This window comes from Mustelus asterias, chromosome 25 (genome assembly GCF_964213995.1).
Source record: "Mustelus asterias chromosome 25, sMusAst1.hap1.1, whole genome shotgun sequence".
NCBI classification, from domain to species: domain Eukaryota; kingdom Metazoa; phylum Chordata; class Chondrichthyes; order Carcharhiniformes; family Triakidae; genus Mustelus; species Mustelus asterias.
The window spans coordinates 47,004,247-47,024,045 of NC_135825.1; the positions used below are offsets into that span (position 1 = coordinate 47,004,247).

Consider the following 19,799-nt stretch of genomic DNA (forward strand, 5'->3'; position numbering starts at 1 on the left):
CCCGGTCACCAGGAGGTGTACCCAAGTCTCTCCACCTTCTAACTCACTTGTTAACTCGCTCTTCCGATAGTCCAGACCATGAGCCAGGTAACGGAATGTGTTACCTCATACCACCTTGTAAACCCAGTGTGGGCACAGCACTACCCAACTAACCACACCAATCTAACCATTCCTTCCGGAATATTCCAACATTTGTCCTGGCATTTTGTCACTTTCCCAACTATAATTCCGAAACCGACAGTAGTTTCCACACCTCACTTCAGAAGTTAATGAGGAGAAGGCATCACGGAACAGGAGAGTGTCTATGTTCCAACAATCCCTAGGATACCACAGAAAACCACAACAAACCAGAGCCTAACATGCCCAGAGCAATTGTATAATAAAAATGCAATAGATTTACAGGTGTAACCAGGGTGTAATATGTAAATGTGAACAAAGAACAAAAAGAACAAAGAACAATACAGCACAGGAACAGGCCCTTCGGCCCTCCAAGCCCGCGCCGCTCCCCGGTCCAGGATTGAATCCTGAATCCAGGATCCCCGCCCAATTTTCCAGCCTATCTACATACCAATATCCTATCCACCGAGCTGTCCCTCACAGCTACGATGCTTTGTTCATTACAACCTATTAACTCACCCCCACCCCCCTATTCCAGACCATGTGATCCCCAGGGAGAGGCGAAAGCCCAGAGTGAAAAACCCCAGGGCCAATATGGGGAAAAAAAAAAATCTGGGAAATTCCTCTCCGACCCCCTGAGGCGATCGAAACGAGTCCAGGAGATCACAATGACCCTGATCGGAAAATGCTTCCCAACCCGAGTCATTTCCACTTCCATGAACACCATATGAATTCCCTGCCCCCGAGACAGGTTCCCAAGGGGGAACCTCAGCAATTTCAGCAATCTTTAATTCACTTAGAGATTCCACCCTTCTCTCTCTCCTCCTCGAAGAGGCTCCTTGAAACCTGCCTAACTGACCAATCCGAACATTTCCTAATGTGGCTCAGTGCCAACTTTTAGCTGATGACATTCTTATGAAGCACCTTATAATGTTTTACTCCATAAATGGTGCTAAAACAAATGCAAGTTGTTCTTGGAGAAAACAAAGACTGAGAAAGTTGCACGAAACGATAGATGAATTTGCGGTGCTATTACCCTTACTTCTTCCTTCAGAACTTTTGGCACGGCAACCATTTTGCTCTGACCATAGGCAAGTTGCCTCGAGGCCCCCCCACATCCCCCAGGTTCAGCCTGAACCCAGTGGGCTCTCCTTGGCCTGCCCTGCCAGAGAACTGGTCCCCTCTCCCAGCCAGACTCTAGAGGGGAATCACTGGCCAGAACCATGCAGCCACAAACATGACTTTTATCATCAAATCAACAGGCTTACAAGTCAGGAAATCCAGGTTCCCAAATGAAGACTGACCCCTCAGACAAAGATAGAGAGAGGTACCATTAAATGTCACATCTCAACTCAGTATTGTGCATCAATCCCAGCATCATCATCTACAATTCTGTGCGACCACCAAGAGAGCACTCACCACCCCCATTCTTTAAAGATTCTATTGCTTCCACCCCCCCTTGGAGACAATGGCCCAATCAATACCAGACACTCCATAGAGACAATGGACCAATCCACCCTACACCCCCACAGAGACAATGGACCAATCCATCCTACACTCCCACCGAGACAATGGACCAATCCATCCTACACCCCCAGTGACAATGGACCAATCCATCCTACACTCCCACCGAGACAATGGACCAATCCACCCTACACCCCCACAAAGACAATGGACCAATCCATCCTACACTCCCACGGAGACAATGGACCAATCCACCCTATATCCCCATAGAGACAATGGACCAGGCTGAAGTGGCCATCTTAGTTCCCTCGTGCTACCTCGACCCATACAGATTGTCCCCTGTTCTCTCTTTTGTTTCAGGTTGGAGGTCCTGTGGTGCAGTGGGTAGCATCCCTGCCTCTGTGGCTGGAGTTCCACAGTAAGAGTTTTAACAACACCAGGTTAAAGTCCAACAGGTTTATTTGGTAGCAAATGCCATTAGCTTTCGGAGCGCTGCTCCTTCGTCAGATGGAGTGGAAATGTGCTCTCAAACAGGGCACAGAGACACAAAATCAAGTTACAGAATACTGATTAGAATGCAGATCTCTGCAGCCAGCCAGGTCTTAAAGATACAGGCCCTAATGGCCAAGGAAGGTGTGTTCATAATGTGGCCAAACAGTTTGAGTGTCAACCTGCAAAATCCTTCCAAGCACCAATGGCTGGCGGTGAGAGTGGGAGAGACTCCTGGTCAGACACACTTGATGTGGCACAATGCCTCAAGCTATCACCCCCTGGTGACAGACTAGTGATGTGTTCCAACAAAAACCTTGCTTTGGGGACAGATCAAAGTCTGCCTTGTGCACCACTAGGTGTGGGAAGAGAAACAACAGCAAATACACATATTTCACCCCCTCGCCCCACCGGGTGCAACCCTTTACACCACATGGTTTCTGTAATTCCGGCCAACACTGCCATCTGTTCAGTTCCAGGGGTTGCCAACTCTGGTTGGACACATTCCAGAAGACATCGCTGGCAGTCACGGAACGGCAGTGACAGAGCACGAGCGGGTTTCTGAGGGAGTGCGGGGGCCGGGGGGGGGGGGGGGGGGGTGCAAACCAGCTTTAATTAGGCAAATGGGGCAAGTTTGCCCATGAAGATGAATGATGATTAGAGGAAAAAACCTTTCTTCACTCAAGGGGCTTTAGCGCAAGATCCAGTGCCATTCAAACAGAGGTTTTAAAAGAGAAATTACTTTCTCTCCAGCATTGTGTTTTTAATTGAATGAAGTGATTCAACCCCCCCACTCTCGCCTGTCAGTTGGACCAACACTCACTGCTCATGCCCGATCCCTCAACAAAATTCACACCAATCCTAACACAGCTCGCTGAAACCCCAGCCAACTGGGATTCTCCTGGGGGTTTTGGTTTAAGCTTTGAATCTGATTGGAGGGCGCTGTGCTGGATGTGACCTGACTGTGTTGCAATGTCTCGTGATGGTACAGTCGGAGTTTCTGCCCCTTCTTTGCTGATGATTAGTTTAAAATCTCCTGGATTGTGGTCAATGACCTCCAGCAGCGGTCCGTGTTGGTTCTGGCAGACCCCCGGCCGTTTTGGGAAGGTGAGCAACCCTGTCAATTATAGTCCAGGTTTTCCCAAGATTCCCGAATGATCCGCCAAAATAAAGGCCCATTTTGAAAACTTCCATAACCCAGCTGCTGGAGGTTTGTTCATTTTCTTTAATCAACAGAGGAAGCAACTTGCCCGCCTCTCTCTCACTGATTGACCATTGCCATCTTTGCCACTCACCTGGCTGTGATCACCACCCAACCCAGCCATGACCCACCCCCGCACCACCTGACAGTGATTCCCCCCCCCTCCATCCCCCCAACCTCATCTGGGACATGTTTCTATTCATTTACAGGGTATGGGTCTAGCTGGTTAGACCCGCATTTATTGCCCATCCCTAACTGTCCCATGAGAAGATGGTGGTGAGTTGCCTTCTTGAACTGCTGCAGTCCGGGAGATGTAGGTACATTCAGTGCTGTTCCAGGATTCTGACCCCAGCAACAGTGAAGGAACGGTGATATATTTCCAAGTGAAGATGGTGAGTACCTTGGAGGGGAACCTCTGGGTGGTGGTGTCCCCAGGTATCTGCTGCTCTTGTCCTTCTGGATGGTAGTGGTCATGGGTTTGGAAGGTTGCTGTCTAAGGAACCTCAGTGAGTTCCTGCAGTGCATCTTGTAGATGCTACACACAGCTGCCACTGAGCATCAGTGGTGGAGGGATTGCAAATTTGTGGAATGGGTAGCAATCAAGCGGCTGCTTTGTCCTGGACGGTGAACTTTGAGTGTTGTTGGAGCTGCACCCATCCAGGCAGGTGGGAAGTATTCCATCACACTCCTGACTTGTACCTTGTAGATGGTGGACAGGCTTTGGGGAGTCAGGAGGTGAGTTTTTGCCACAGTATTTACATGGCTAGTCCAGTTCAGTTTCTGGTCAATGGTAACCCTCAGGATGTTAAGTCATTTGGCAATAGGTGTTATAAAAGGTCGAGGGTGCAAAGCTGCTGCTAAAGCAGTGATCCAATAGCCTTTCCCAGTTTAAACTGTCTAATTCCTTCCCACTCTCACTGTCAGTGTGACAGTGTTCCCCAATGACATCATTTGAGCGCAGTAAGAAGTCTAACAACACCAGGTTAAAGTCCAACAGGTTTATTTGGTAGCAAACGCCACTAGCTTTCGGAGCACTGCTCCTTCGTCAAGTGAGTGGGAGATCTGCTCATAAACAGCAAACAGGGCATGTAAAGACACAAACAGTTTGAGTGTCAACCTGCAAAATCCTTCCAAGCACCAATGGCTGGCGGTGAGAGTGGGAGAGACTCCTGGTCAGACACACACGATGTGGCACAATGCCTCAAGCTATAACCCCCTGGTGACAGAGTTTGTGTCTTTACATGCCCTGTTTGCTGTTTATGAGCAGATCAACCACTCACCTGACGAAGGAGCAGCGCTCCGAAAGCTAGTGGCGTTTGCTACCAAATGAACCTGTTGGACTTTAACCTGGTGTTGTTAGACTCCTTACTGTGTTTACCCCAGTCCAACGCCGGCATCTCCACATCATCATTTGAGCACAACAGCAGTGCTGCGGCACAGGCTGTGATCTAAAGTCACTCTCGATAGCTGTGCTGAGCACAGCCTGAAGATTGGATCAAAGAAAATGTCATTTATGGTTTTCAGAAAACGGTAGATGGGCTGACATTGGCATTATCAGTACGGACTTGTCCCAATACAATGGGACGGAGCTGAAGCGGGAGGCTGTTCTGATACAAGCTGATTTGTTAAGTTCAGCAGAGTGATTGGAAACAGATGAAATTACGTTTCCAACCATCGAGAACAATCTGCAGAAAGGGAGGGTGTGGGGAGGCCGGCTGAACACCAACTCAGACTTGTATAATCCTCAGGTCAGGGGAGAGGTACAGCTAGGTTTCACGACAAGTTGCTAACAGAGCGTCACTGACCACAGAGAACAACACTCAAATTGGAAACACTTCCCTTGACCTTGTGCAGGGAGCCTCTGCAATACAGTCACTTCAGGAAGGAAACTGGATCAGCCACGTCAGTTTGGTCACAGTTACAACAAGCACTGAGAAAGGTAGAAGGTCTGCAGAGAGATTTGGACAGGCTGAGTGAGTGGGCGAGGATCTGGCAGATGGAGTATAACGTTAACAAATGCGAGGTTATTCACTTTGGAAGAAATAATAGCAAATCGGATTATTATCTAAATGGAAAGAAATTACAACATGCTGCTGTGCAGAGGGACCTGGGGGTCCTTGTGCATGAGATGCAAAAACCCAGTCTGCAGGTGCAACAGGTGATCAAGAAGGCAAATGGGATGTTGGCCTATATCGCAAGGGGGATAGAATATAAAAGCAGAGGTGTCTTGCTGCATCTGTACAGGGCATTGGTGAGGCCGCAGCTGGAATACTGTGCGCAGTATTGGTCCCCTTATTTGCGGAAGGATATATTGGCCTTGGAGGGAGTGCAGAGAAGGTTCACCAGGTTGATACCAGAGAAGAGGGGTGTTGATTATGGAGGAGAGACTGAGCAGATTGGGTTTGTACTCGTTGGAATTTAGAAGGCTGAGGGGGGATCTTATGGAGACCTATAAGATAATGAAGGGGCTGGATAGGGTAGAGATGGAGAGATTCATTCCACTTAGAAAGGAAACTAGAACTAGAGGGCATAGCCTCAAAATAAAGGGGGGTCAGTTTAGGACAGAGTTGAGGAGGAACTTCTTCTCTCAGAGGGTGGTGAATCTCTGGAATTCTCTGCCCACTGAAGTGGTGGAGGCTACCTCGTTGAATATGTTTAAATCACGGATAGATGGATTCCTGATCGGTAAGGGAATTAGGGGTTATAGGGATCAGGTGGGTAAGTGGAACTGATCCACTTCAGATCAGCCATGATCTTATTGAATGGCGGGGCAGGTTCGAGGGGCTAGATGGCCTACTCCTGCTGCTATTTCTTATGGTCTTATGTTCTTATGAAACTGGTTCCCATCTTCTGACTATCCTGTAGCATTAGCCCCTGCTTGTGGCACAGTTGCGGACATGCCTTTCCTGCTTTCACTGGGGCACGCTGCAATGGACAATTGCCCATACGATACCGAATTGACTGTTCTTCATCTCTGAACCAAGAGTGCAAGTGCCAGTAGATAATTTTACCAGAGAGGGTTTCACAGTCAAACTCGATGCTGACACCCAACATTCATCCCTTTCCAGCAGGAGTCGCTCGGTAGTGAGCTGAAATTTTTCACTTCACTAACCCAGAGCTCGGGTGGGATTGGGAAGCAACTCTAACATTCCAGCAGCGATCCTTCAACTCAACACTGGTCACAATCAAAGCTACAGATTCTGGTCTGAATAATGGTGCTGAGGTATTCACATTCACCCAGTAATCCATAGGGGAGACTCTCCATGTCTAGCTGGAACCCCGAGTACCAACAGCTATGGGTATTTTCACACCGACCCCAATTTTATTCGAAGAACCTTCGAGAAGCTCAACATCAGTTGGGACGTCTTGTTGAAGTTGTACAAGACATTGGTAAGGGCACACTTGGAATACTGTGTACAGTTCTGGTCACCCTATAGAAAGGATATTATTAAACTAGAAAGAGTGCAGAAAAGATTTACTAGGATGCTACCAGGACTTGATGGATTGAATTATAAGGAGAGGCTGGATAGACTGGGACTTTTTTCTCTGGAGCGTAGGAGGCTGAGGGGTGATCTTAGAGGTCTATAAAATAATGAGGGGCACAGATCAGCTAGATAGTCAATATCTTTTCCCAAAGGTAGGGGAGTCTAAAACTAGAGGGTATAGGTTTAAGGTGAGAGGGAGAGATACAAAAGGGTCCAGAGGGGCAATTTTTTCACACAGAGGGTGGTGAGTGTCTGGAACAAGCTGCCAGAGGTAGTAGTAGAGGCGGGTACAATTTTGTCTTTTAAAAAGCATTTAGATAGTTACATGGGCATGATGGGTATAGAGGGATATCGGCCAAACGCAGGCAATTGGGACTAGCTTTGGGGTTTTAAAACAAAAAGGGCGGTATGGACAAGTTGGGCCGAAGGGCCTGTTTCCATGCTGTAAACCTCTATGACTATCATCCAGGACAAAGCAGCCTGCTTGAAAAACACATCATCCATCACCTTAAACACTCCCCCCGCCCCCAGTACACACTCTGCTACTGTGTGCCACTGTTACACAATGCAACAACTTGTCCAAGGTTCCTTCAACAATCTGTGCCGTCTAGAAGGACAGCGACAGCAGGTGCATGGGAACACGAATCCAAGTTACACACCTCCCTGAATTGGAACCATATCACTGTTTCTTCACTGTCGTTGGAACAACAGCCTAGAACTCTCTCCCAGAAAGCTGTGTGGAAATACTACACCAGGCAGGCTGCACCGCTTCAAGAAAATAGTCCAGCACTCATCTCTCAAGTACAATTAAGGATAGGCAATAAATGCTGGGTCTCGCCAGCAATGCTTCTATCCCAGAATCATAGAATCGCTACAATGCAGGAGGAGGCCATTCAGCCCATCAACTCTGCACCGACTCTCTGACAGAGCATCCCACCCAGGCCTACCACGCCCCTTGCCCTGTCAGCATAACCCCACGTATTAACCCCATTAATCCTTCTAACCTTCACATCTTGGGACACTAAGGGGCAATTTAGCATGACCAATCCACCTAACCCGCACATCTTTGGAGTGTGGGAGGAAACCCACACAGGGAGAACGTGCAAACTCCACACATTCACCCAGGGCCGGAATCGAACCCGGGTCCCTGGTGCTGAGAGGCAGCAGTGCTAACCACTGTACCACCCCAGTCAATTGTTCCCAACAGAGAATCAACGCACAGCACTAGGGGACAATGGCTTTTCTACGCAGAACCCAACACTGCCGAATTCCCGGTTCCACTCGATCGTCATGGGCATCCCACCTTGTTGTCCTTATCCAATAGGGTCAATCACAAAGACAGAAGCAGATTCACCATAAACCTGGAAATCTGATACCCAGCCACACAACTCCAAAATGGGATGGGGTATGGGATGGATAAAGCACAGTCAGAGGCTATTTGGCCCATCGTGTCTGTGCCAGCTCGCCAAAGGAGCAATTCACTTGATGCCACTCCCCCCCACATCCCTGCACACTTCCTCCTTTTCAGATAATCCAATTCCCTCAAATCGACCCAGCCAGAAACAGACGCTCAGGCAGTGCATTCCAGATCCCAACCACAACGGGGGAAGGCTCCAGATCGGAAAGAACATTAAAAGGAACATGGTCATGAAGAACACAATGCAATGGCTGTTTGGAATTTTGCAGATGGGATTGATGAGTAGAAACCATCTCCTCGGGGGGCAGAGTCAAGGGGGCATAATCTTAAAGTTTAAACTGGACTGTTCAGGGGTGATGTCAAGAAGCATTTTTCCGCACGAGGGATTGTGTAAATCGGGAACGCTGTCCCACAAGATGCCTCAGAGAGGAGGAATCAATTGAAAATTTCAGAATCGAGAACGATAGGTTGTTGATCGGCAAGATTGAGTGTTGGTGAATTCAGTTAAGATACAGATCAGCCAAGATCCAATTGAACAACAGGATTGGTTCAAGGGACTGAATGGAGCAGTGTGGCTCCTGAAACATAATGCAGCCTGAGAGAGTGTGAAAGGCGCCACTCACTGATACTACACTGAACAGGTCCAGAGCAAAGGATATCAGGAAATACAGCTGAAAAATATTACTACTAAGAGTACCTCTCGCCCTCGCGAAAATTCTTGCTTGAGGCAAGCTGAGGGTTTTCAGGAGGGGAAGTCTACTTTTATCATCCATAACAAGATGACAGACATTAACACTTGTTACAGCACCAACATTTTACACCTTGGCACAAGGGCACAGTACGGTGTGGCACACTGCTGCCTCACAGCGCCCGGGTTCAATTCCCGGCTTGGGTCATTGCGTGTGGAGTCTGCACGTTCTCCCCATGTCTGCATGGGTTTCGTCCGGCTTCCTCCCACAATCCGAAAGACATGCGGGTTAGGGTGCACTGGCCATGCTAAATTCTCCCTCAGTGTACCCAACAGGCGCCGGAGTGTGGTGACTAGGGGATTTTCATAGTAACTTCATTGCAGTGTTAATATAAGCCTGACACTAATAATTAAACTGTGAATGAAAATAAGTACATGTCTAAGCAGTCAAAACAATCTGTGCAATTTCACCATTGATGTATTTATTTATTTATGTCCAACTCCATAAAATTCAATTTACTGCAGAACTCCTTTACTTCTGCAGGTTAAATTATCTGATGTTATTCCAGCACCACTCTGAACTCCTGCATTTAAACAGCCTGGTTTACAAAGTGCCTCCCTCATCAAAGCATCGCACTCAACAACATCCCACAAAACAGCAAATTAGACAAACGAGCAGCGAAGGTTTCTTAAAGAAGATGCTGAGGGGATTTGCTGGAGTCACGCTCAGGATGAGCAATTTTTCGAAAGAAGCTGGAGTTCTACTCAGAGCAGAGAAGGTTAAGGGGAGGTTTTGTAGAAGTGTTTACATTATGAAGAGTTTTGCTAATAGGTGAAACTGTTTCTATTTTTGGGAGGGTGAGTAATTAAAGGACACAGATTACAGATAATCTGCAAAAAAAAACAAGGGGTAGGAGTACGGGTAGGGTGGCACGGCGGCACAGTGGTTGGCACTGCTGCCTCACAGCGCCAGGGACCCGGGTTCGATTCCAGGCTTGGGTCACTGTCTGTGCAGAGTCTGCACGTTCTCCCCGTGTCTGCGTGGGTTTCCTCCAGGTGCTCTGGTTTCCTCCTGCAGTCCGAAAGACGTACTAGTTAGGTTGATTGACCATGCTAAATTCTCCCTCCGTGTACCCGAACAGGTGCTGGAATGTGGCGACTAGGGGATTTTCACAGTAACTCCATTGCAGTGTTGATGTAAGCCTACTTGTGACACCAAAATAAACTTTAATGGTTTTTTAATATCCATCCTGAAAGGTGGTAGAAAGGGATTCAATAATAACTTTCAAAAGGGAACTGCATAAATACTGGAAAATGTGCACGGTCATGGGGGGGAAAGAGAGACTCATTGGATGGTTCATTCAAAAAGCTAGCACAGAACTGATGGGCCAAATGGCCTCTCTGTGTTGCAATATTCTATTGTTCTGCTGGTTGCGGGAGGAATGTTGGATCAAGCTTCAGGAGGACTCCCAGCTCTTATCAAATAACCAGGGTTTCAACATTCACCTGAACAGGAAAATGGCCCTCTGTTAATCCACTCCAGCTGCTGTAGAAAGCAATCCACTTATACTAAACTAATTCATAGTCACACAAGCACACAGCTCAGAGAGCAGCGATCTCCAAATAGTCAATCGCGAACGACAGGTCGACCCTGGAGTCTCAAAAGGTTGATTGTCATTGGCTGCCGAAACTTACCAAAAATGCACGGAACTCTGAGTTCTCGTGGTGACGCGCGGATCAGCTCATTGGCTGCCAAACCGCAGGTGCCAAAATGTGGAGTAAGTTAGAAGAACCTCCAAGAGGCAAAAACCTACCATTTCCACTAGGAATGGGAAAATTAATTTATTTTTATGAATGTCAAAGGCGAGACCATTTATCTCATTTGTCAACAGTTAGTTTTGAGTATAAGATGTAATTTGGAATGGCATCACTAGACAATGTGTGCAAAATTTCCAGAAAATTTCCCTTTTCGCTTTACGGAAGGGTAGTGGGTTTTAGTTCAGTCGGGCAGCATGGTCGGAGCAGGCTTGGAGGGCCGAAGGGCCTGTTCCTGTGCTGTAATTTTCTTTGTTCTCTTTAAATGGCACTATTCAGGCAAAGAAAGTCGGGGAGTTAAAGGAATGTTGAAGCCCAACAGTCATCATTTCAAAACCTGTGACTAAAGAAAAGGCGGCAAAGAGGCGGCTTTCCACATTAACCATCTGCTGGCAAAACATAAACTGTTCACCGATGGTGAAGTGATCAAAGCGGTGATGATGGCTGCTGCCGACACCTTGTTCAAAGACTTTAAAAACAAAGTTGAAATTATGACAACCATCAAGAGCATGTCGCTTGGTGCTTTAACAGTAGTCAGAAGGGTGGAATTATCAGAGGATGTGTATGTGTTACGCATTAGTACATTTTGGGGGGTTTTAGTGAAGTCAAATTTTTAAGCGGGGGGAGAAGAGAATTCAGCATTTATAATAGTGCCCTTCATGTCCTCAGGACCTCCCAAAGACTTGACAGCCAATGAAGTGGTTTTGAGTCACTGTTGTGTTCAAACAGACTAACTCGTACACGAGATCCAAGAATAGGAGGGATAAATGATCTTATTATCTGTTTCAGTTAGAATGTTTGTGGAAACCACCCAGCTGTTTTGCCATGGGATCTTTCATGCCCATTTGACAGGGGCAGATAGTGGCCGGAATTCTCTGGCCATTCACGCTCCGCCTCTGCCAGAGAGAGGACGGAGAATTTGGCACTCAGCCAAATCTCCGTTCACTGCAGCGGGACAGGAAAATCCCTCTGGTATGAATGGGTGGAGAATCCTGCCCGGGGTCTCAGTCTATAGTCTCATTGTGTTATGATCCCAGCTAATGTTACAGATCTGAGTGTGAAACCTGGCTCAATAGATTCTAACTTATTTTTAAAACTGTGTAGGAACGTTACTGAACAAATTCACAGGAGTCTGCTGATCAACTTTTAACACAACGTATAAAATATTAAACAAGAAAAATTAAACTATATTACACCAGACAAAAAGGCTGGAAAGATTTCAATACAAGCACGAGATGATGTTCAATTTCCCAATATTTCTTTAGTCAGCAGTATCTTTACATACATCCAAACCAGTGAAGAGTTACCACTATCTTGACATAGACTCCTTGCGTGGGACTGTTACACATGCAATTTTCTTCCAATTCATTCTTGAGTATTTACTCTGATGCTTCTTGCCCAATTTGTATCTCTCCAAGACACCCAAAAATAACTTGTTTCTGCAGCAACACCACTAAAGGGGTCAGGTTACTGAGTCCTATATAACTGACTATTCAGTTAACTGCTGTTCCGTTAGCCTAGTACTTTTCTCAGATCTGAACAATCCCCATCTTCACTCTCTGACACACACTGAACTCTTCCCTGTCTTTCTCCGTGTCACTTGACCACTGTTGCTGGACAACAGATATGTTTTCCCACATTCCCCTACCCCCCCCTCCACAAAAAACACTAAACTTCTAACCCCTTTTTTAAGCCATCTCTTTTATTTTAAGTAAAAATCTCATTAAAATGTGCATGCAAATAAACAAACACAAAAGACTGACCTTTCAACCACAGGTCCGTCCAGACTTCCAGGCAGCAAGGTTCATAAAGCCTGCATTGACAACAATCTCACCCAGGCTCTATCACTGTAGCCCCAGCTATTTACTCTGCTAATCTCCCTGACACCAAGGGGCAATTTAGCATGGCCAATCCACCTAACCTGCACATCTTTGGACTGGGGGGTGGGGGGGGGGGGAGGAGAGAGAGAACCAGAGCACCCAGAGGAAACCCACACAGACATGGGGAGAATATACAGCCAGTAACCCAAGACCGGAAACGAACCCGGATCCCTGGCGCTGTGAGGCAGCAGTGCTAACCACTGCGCCACCGTGCCTAGACTTTGTGCTTATGTCATTGGATTGGATCTTCCAACTCATGACCTTCTTGCAATAAGTGGGCATAGCACCCACTGAGCCATGCCTGGCACTATTCAAGTACCAAAGTGGAAAGAAAACAAAGGGCTTTGCAGTTGTGCCTTCTGGTAAGAGTTGGAGCGACCGAAGTGTCACCTCCCCCCCCCCCCCCCCCCCCAACTCTGTAAGAGTGCCAGTTTGTCCGAAATGTGCTTGGTAGGTGCCACATTGGTTAGTGAAACATTAATGAGGATGGGGAAGGATGGAAAAGAAAATTAACAGGATTAAGTCAGAAACATGTGAACAGCCAAAAGACATTGAGGAGAAGAACAAGAACAGGAGATCTTCAGTGGTGGAGCTGACGAAGCCCAGGTGGAGGCAGGAATAGCACTACAGACTGAGCACTGGAGTGAACATGTCACATCACACAGCACCATAACTTAACAGCGGGTATGAAAAACACAGGCTCCCGAGGGGACAATGCTATTTTCCAGTAAAGCACCATTCTCACACAGGAAGAGAATGTTAGAACAGCTGATAGCGACTCCATCTCACTCACAGACACACTGCCAGCAGTTCCCAACCTACCATGGGACTTGTTTTATTTCAAATGCAAAGGTAGAAGGCAAATGAGAAAAGCATCTTTCATTCCTTCAGAAAGCAAGCTCGTTTCCATTTTACTTCAAACAAAACCCTAAAAACCCCCACGCACAAAATGAAGACTTAATTCCATTAATCCCTTCAAGTCCTGACAGGCTGGGGATAGAGAGAGAGAGAGAGAAAGGTGAATACGTGTTCAGTGCTTTTACAGTGTGAGTTGGGTGTGTTTAGGGAGTCACTGGCAGTTCGGATTCTGCTGCCTACAGTAATATAAACCCCAGAGGTCCAACTTAATGCAAAGAGGATATTCGCATTAAAACCATCTGTTTCCTTGTGTAACTGCGAGAAAAGCAACAGGAATGAGAGACTTTAGTTACGTGGAGGGATGAGAGAAGTTATAATGGTTCTCCTCAGAGCAGAGAAGGTTAAGGAAAGATTTAACAGAAATGTTCATAATTGTTAGGGGCTTTTGACTGAATGAAGGAGGAACAGTTGGAGGGTCAGTAATCAGAGTCCATCGATTAAAGACTATTGACAAGCTGACGGGGGAAATGAGGGGCAATGTTTTTTATACAAGAACATTATGATGGTCTGGAATAAAAAATAGTGGAGGGAGATTCAGTAGTCAACTCACAAAAATAATCAGATATACATTCAAAAAGGAAAAATAAACTTGCAAGGCTATGGGGGATCGGAACTAACTGGATAATTGCTTCAAAGAGCCAGCACAGTCTGACGGGCCCAGTGGCCTTTCACTCGTGTTGAACAATTCGATGAAGTTGTGGCAAACAGCAACAAAGGAGACCATAGTGGAGATTAACTCCACCCATTGTCTGGTGTGGGTCCACACCCAGATGACCAAACAAAAACCTCTGTGCATTTATACGCACTACACTACAAGCTTGGAGTGTCTCAAAATGCTTGGCAATGATTGGCTTCTAAAATTCATTTAAAGCTCCAATCAGTGCATCCTGAACACTCTCCAAGGATTGGGAAGGATTCCACTGCCCTGTACAGAGGTTGTGGGAGTGCAGACAAACACAGCAGGCAATTTGTCCACACTAATTGTGGCACTAATAGCAATGAGGAGAATGACCTATGCTCTGCTTCCTTTTGGATGTGGTGGGTAGAGGGTTACTGGACCTGGGGAAAAGACTATTTGACAGATTGTCATGAATCAGGATGGTTGCATAGGGGCTATGTCACTGAACCAGTAATAATCCACAACCATTAACTAAGCGGTATGTTGGCACAGTGGTTAGCACTGCTGCCTCACAGCACCAGGGACTTGGGTTTGATTCTCGGCTTGGGTCACTGTCTGTGAGGAGTCTGCACGTTCTTGTCGTGTCTGCATGGGTTTCCTCCGGGTGAACAAAAGAACAATACAGCACAGGAACAGGCCCTTCGGCCCTCCAAGCCTGCGCCGCTCATGTGCCCAACTAGACCATTTGTTTGTCTCCCTCTATTCCCAGTCTGTTCATGTGGCTGTCTAGATAAGTCTTAAACGATCCCAGCGTGTCCACCTCAATCACCTTGCTTGGCAGTGCATTCCAGGCCCCCACCACCCTCTGTGTAAAATACGCCCCCCTGATATCTGTCTTGAACCTTGCCCCCCTCACCTTGAACCCGTGACCCCTTGTGTTCGCCACCTCCGACCTGGGAAAAAGCTTCCCACTGTTCACCCTATCTATGCCCTTCATAATTTTATACACCTCTATTAGGTCGCCCCTCATCCTCCGTCTTTCCAGGGAGAACCACCCCAGTTCACCCAATCTCTCCTCATAGCTAAGACCCTCCATACCAGGCAACATCCTGGTAAACCTTTTCTGTACTCTCTCCAAAGCCTCCACGTCCTTCTGGTAGTGTGGCGACCAGAACTGGACGCAGTATTCCAAATGTGGCCTAACCAATGTTCTATACAGCTGCAACATCATATACCTACTTTTATATTCTATGCCCCGTCCAATAAAGGCAAGCAGGCACGGTAGCACAGTGGTTAGCACTGCTGCTTCACAGCTCCAGGGTCCCGGGTTCGATTCCCGGCTCGGGTCACTGTCTGTGTGGAGTTTGCACATTCTCCTCGTGTCTGCGTGGGTTTCCTCCGGGTGCTCCGGTTTCCTCCCACAGTCCAAATATGTGCGGGTTAGGTTGATTGGCCAGGTTAAAAAAATTGCCCCTTAGAGTCCTGGGATGCGTAGGTTAGAGGGATTAGCGGGTAAAATATGTGGGGTTAGGGCCTGGGTGGGATTGTGGTCGGTGCAGACTCGATGGGCCAAATGGCCTCCTTCTGCACTGTAGGGTTTCTATGATTTCTATGATTTCTATATGCCTTCTTGACCACCCTCTCCACCTGTGCTGCCACCTTTAAGGATCTGTGGACTTGTACACCCAGGTCCCTCTGTGTGTCTATACTCCTGATGGTTCTGCCATTTATTGTATAGCTCCCCCTTACATTAGATCTACCGAAATGCATCACTTTGCATTTATCTGGATTAAATTCCATCTGCCATTTCTCTGCCCAATATTCCAGCCTATATCCTGGGTGCTCCGCTTTCCTCCCACAGATTGTAAGGCGTGCTGGTTAGGTGCATTGGCCATGCTAAATTCTCCCTCAGTGTTACCCGAACAGGCGCCGGAGTGTGGCGACTGGGGGATTTTCACAGTAACTTCATTGCAGTGTTAATGCAAGCCTACTTGTGACACTAATAAACTATCAAAGTTAAAACTCAAAAAGCAGCTCACCAGCACTACCTTCTCAAGGACAATTAGGATGGACAGTAAGCGCTGGCCAGTGATACCCACATTCCAGGAATAGGAATCATCCCATTGCTGAAGAGTTTGTCTGCAATCCAATTGGCATGGGGGGAGGGGCGGGGCACTGTGCGAGGATGTGTCTGGGACCAATGGCAGAAGAGTGGAGTGTTTGGCATTAAAAGGTCACACGATGAAACCTCAGGAACATGTCCAGTCGGAGTTGACAATGTTACTCGGCTGAAATAGTTGCAGAGAGTGTAGCAGGGCCTGACAGAGGTGGCTACCACGAGAGCAGCAAATTTAACACTCACTGACTTTTGCTTTGGGACTGTTGCAATGTGCTCAGATTTCAGCTCATTTGTCTTCTCCACTGTAATTCCCACGATCTAGGTCTTGCCGTTACAAATGATCAAACGAATGCGAGGAATACCTCCAGTACTCTCCATCCCTGTAATCTCCTGTTAAACTGAATGATCAGCCTCGGAGGAGCGACACAAGATGCCGTCTGTATAATTCATGTTTACCACCTCCCAGCTTAAATGTTACATTCAGTATTATCTGTAAACATCCCTCCCAGCTGCTCCTCATTTAACAGCCACCCTGTGACAGCACTTTCCTCATCTTCAGGAGGTTGTACGTTCAAGTTCCACCCCAGGGAGCTGAGCACATTATCTTGGCTGAAATTCCAGTGTGAATGAGACTGGAGATCGATGCCACATCTGTTCTCTCAAATTAATGAGAAAGCTGAACAGCACAGAGTCCTCCCTGATACCCTGGCCAATACTTACCCCTCAAACAGCTTCAGTATAAAAATACTACTCATTTTCATATTGTTGATTGTGGGATCTTGCTGTGTGAACATGTGCTGTGTTTGTTTAAGGATTTGGCGCCAATACAACTTATTCCCCCGGTTTATTCTCAAATGCGCCCCATCCAGTTGCCAATGTGATTGGGCATCCATTCAAAACAAACCCATCTGTCTCACATGATCAATCCCCTCTCCCTCTACTATTGGCCTATTCTCCGTACACTGTCCTTCTATAACAATTGAAACAGACTCAGTTAGATTAACCTGGGCTGTTACTGGACCTATTTTCCCCAAAGTGTATAACAAAGTGTTGAAATATTATGAAAAATACAGTTTTCTTTAACACTCTCCTAGTTTGCTTGCAATTCTTGGAGATTTAAGCTTCATTTTTACAGCCTCTGAGAACCAATGGTGACATAGTTGTAGTGTCACTGGACTAGTAACCTAGAGGCTCAGGCAAACCTAGGGACATGGGTTCAAATCCCACCACAGCAGCTGATGGAATGTAAATTAAATTAATAAAATCTGCAATTGGAAGTCAGCCTCAGTAATGGCAACGATGAAACTATCATCGATTGTTGCAAAAACCCACCTAGTTCACTAATGCCCTTTTGGGAAGGAAACCTGCCATCCTTACCCACTGTGTATGACTCCAGGCCCACAGCAATCAGGTTGACTCAAATGCCAGGGCAAACCACTGAGCAAGGGTAACTGGGGATGGGCAACAGATATGGACCTTGCAGCAATGCCCACATCCCATAAAAAGAGATGGACTTGTACCCCCTACCAGATCTGCCAGGGTGACACGGTGGTACAGTGGTTAGCACTGCTGCCTCACAGCACCAGGGACCTGGGCTCGATTCCGGGCTTGGGTAGTTGTGCAGAGTCTGCACATTCTCCCCGTGTCTGCATGGATTTCCTCCCACAGTCCGAAAGACGTGCTGGTTAGCTGCATTGGCCATGCTAAATTCTCCCTCAGTGTACCCGAACAGATGGCGGAGTGTGGCTACTTTCAAAGTAACTTCATTGCAGTGTTAACGTAAGCCTACTCGTGACACTGAGAAAAAAGGTGTTATATCACAGACTCACTGATACATTGTACCAGTTGAGTGCAGAAACCCCAGTGAAATGTAATTGTGGGGGTGTGAATCTTCGGGATAAAGTTGTGCTCACATACAGAAAGGCGTGTGTTTGTTCCTGCGCTGAGTGTCTGAGCTTGCCTGTCACCGGGGAGGGAGAGAGCGGAGTCTCACCCAGGGGAAGGTGCCAGGAGGGAGGGAGGAAACCCTGAACCAGTGAGTCTGGCAACAAGTCTAAACTGTAACCCTGCTCCAAGGGTGGTGCAAGACACACTGGAGTGAAATAAAGGGAAGAAACTCGTCTTAGAAAGTGAACCACACCCTCCTTTAAAAAAGTCCTTCGACACAATTCTACTGATTGAGACATTTAAACAGGCTGGGAGACCCTGCTCCGCAGCGAGAGGCGCTCACTCCGCTGGGTGACATGGCTCATGTCCACACACATCCCCAGCATTGCCCCCTCTCCCCCGGAGGGGCATAACACGAGCCCCAGACATCCCGGGCGCCCTTGACCTGTTCCAACAAACTTGTGCACGTCTCCAACCAGACTCTCCCGGTGAAACCCCATTGAGGTCTCTCTACCCCCGCACTCCCCTCTTCTTTGGGTTAAATATATCTGGCAGAATGACAGGGGGGGGGGGGGAAAGAACAGGTTTCCGACCGGTTTAACCACAGGGGAATCAATAAAGCCGGAGTAAGCTCACGCCTCTAATGTGCACAAGGCAAACTGTTACTAAGCATTTCAACCCCCCCAGAGCCAGGGCACAGACACTGCAACAAGTCGCCTGAAAAGTTTCTCTTCTTCTTTACGGAGAAGTTGATACAAAATTCCCAATTCTTACCAGCCCTTCCCGGCTGTTGTCAGTTTCCATCCTGGGGTATTTCAGGGGATTTCTCTCCTGCAATTTCCTTCACATCCCAGCCTTGTGAATGAGAGCGTTACATTGGGGCCAGCTGAATGAACAGAGGCCGGAGCGCAGTCTGCTCCACTGCAGTGTGTGTGTGCAGAGTGAGTGCAGATCCTGGCTGGATGGGGCTCTGGCGGAAGTGGTGTGGCTGCATATCAATGAGAACCCTGCAGGCCTCCCTCACTCACTGGGAGAGAGAGAGAGAGAGACTGCTTTAACACACTTACTCAGCTCACTGAGACATAATCTTCTCCAACACTCATGTTCATTCCTGAACTTAGGTGGCACGGTAGCACAGTGGTTAGCACTGCTGCTTCACAGCTCCAGGGACCTGGGTTCGATTCCTGGCTTGGGTCACTGTCTGTGTGGAGTTTGCACATTCTCCTCGTATCTGTGTGAGTTTCCTCCGGTTTCCTCCCACAGTCCAAAAATGTGTGGGTTAGGTTGATTGGCCATGCTAAAATTGCCCCTTAGTGTCCTGAGATGTGGAGGTTAGTGGGGGGATATGGGGGTGGGGCCTGGGTGGGATTGTGGTCGGTGCAGACTTGATGGGCCAAATGGCCTCTTTCTGCACTGTAGGGTTTCTATGGTTCTAACTACCCTAAAGGAGGCATTTTAAATGAGGAATAAACATGGAAAGGGAATAATGGGGAGGAAGCAGAACAGTGGAACTAATTAGATAGCTCTTGCAGAGAGCTAGTACATGCCCAAGGGGCCGAATGGCCTCTTGCGCGTTGTATACTAGAAATAACTCGCATTTGCAGCCTCAAGAGGTTTGCACCCAATGAAATACTTAATGTACTTCATTAATGGGTGCTCGGGTTTCCTCCCACAGTCCAATGGATGTGCTAGTTGGGTGC

General features: G+C 47.4%; 1 protein-coding gene across 1 annotated transcript in view; it reads right to left on the reverse strand.

The window, feature by feature from the left end:
• LOC144479215 (DENN domain-containing protein 2C-like) overlaps positions 1-19,029 on the reverse strand; it is a 145,396-nt gene extending 126,367 nt beyond the window's left edge. Inside the window, exon 1 of the mRNA XM_078197876.1 lies at positions 18,874-19,029. The gene's annotated coding sequence lies outside the window, so the exon portion shown is untranslated. The remainder of the gene's footprint in view (positions 1-18,873) is intronic.
• Between the last annotated feature and the right edge of the window lie 770 nt (positions 19,030-19,799).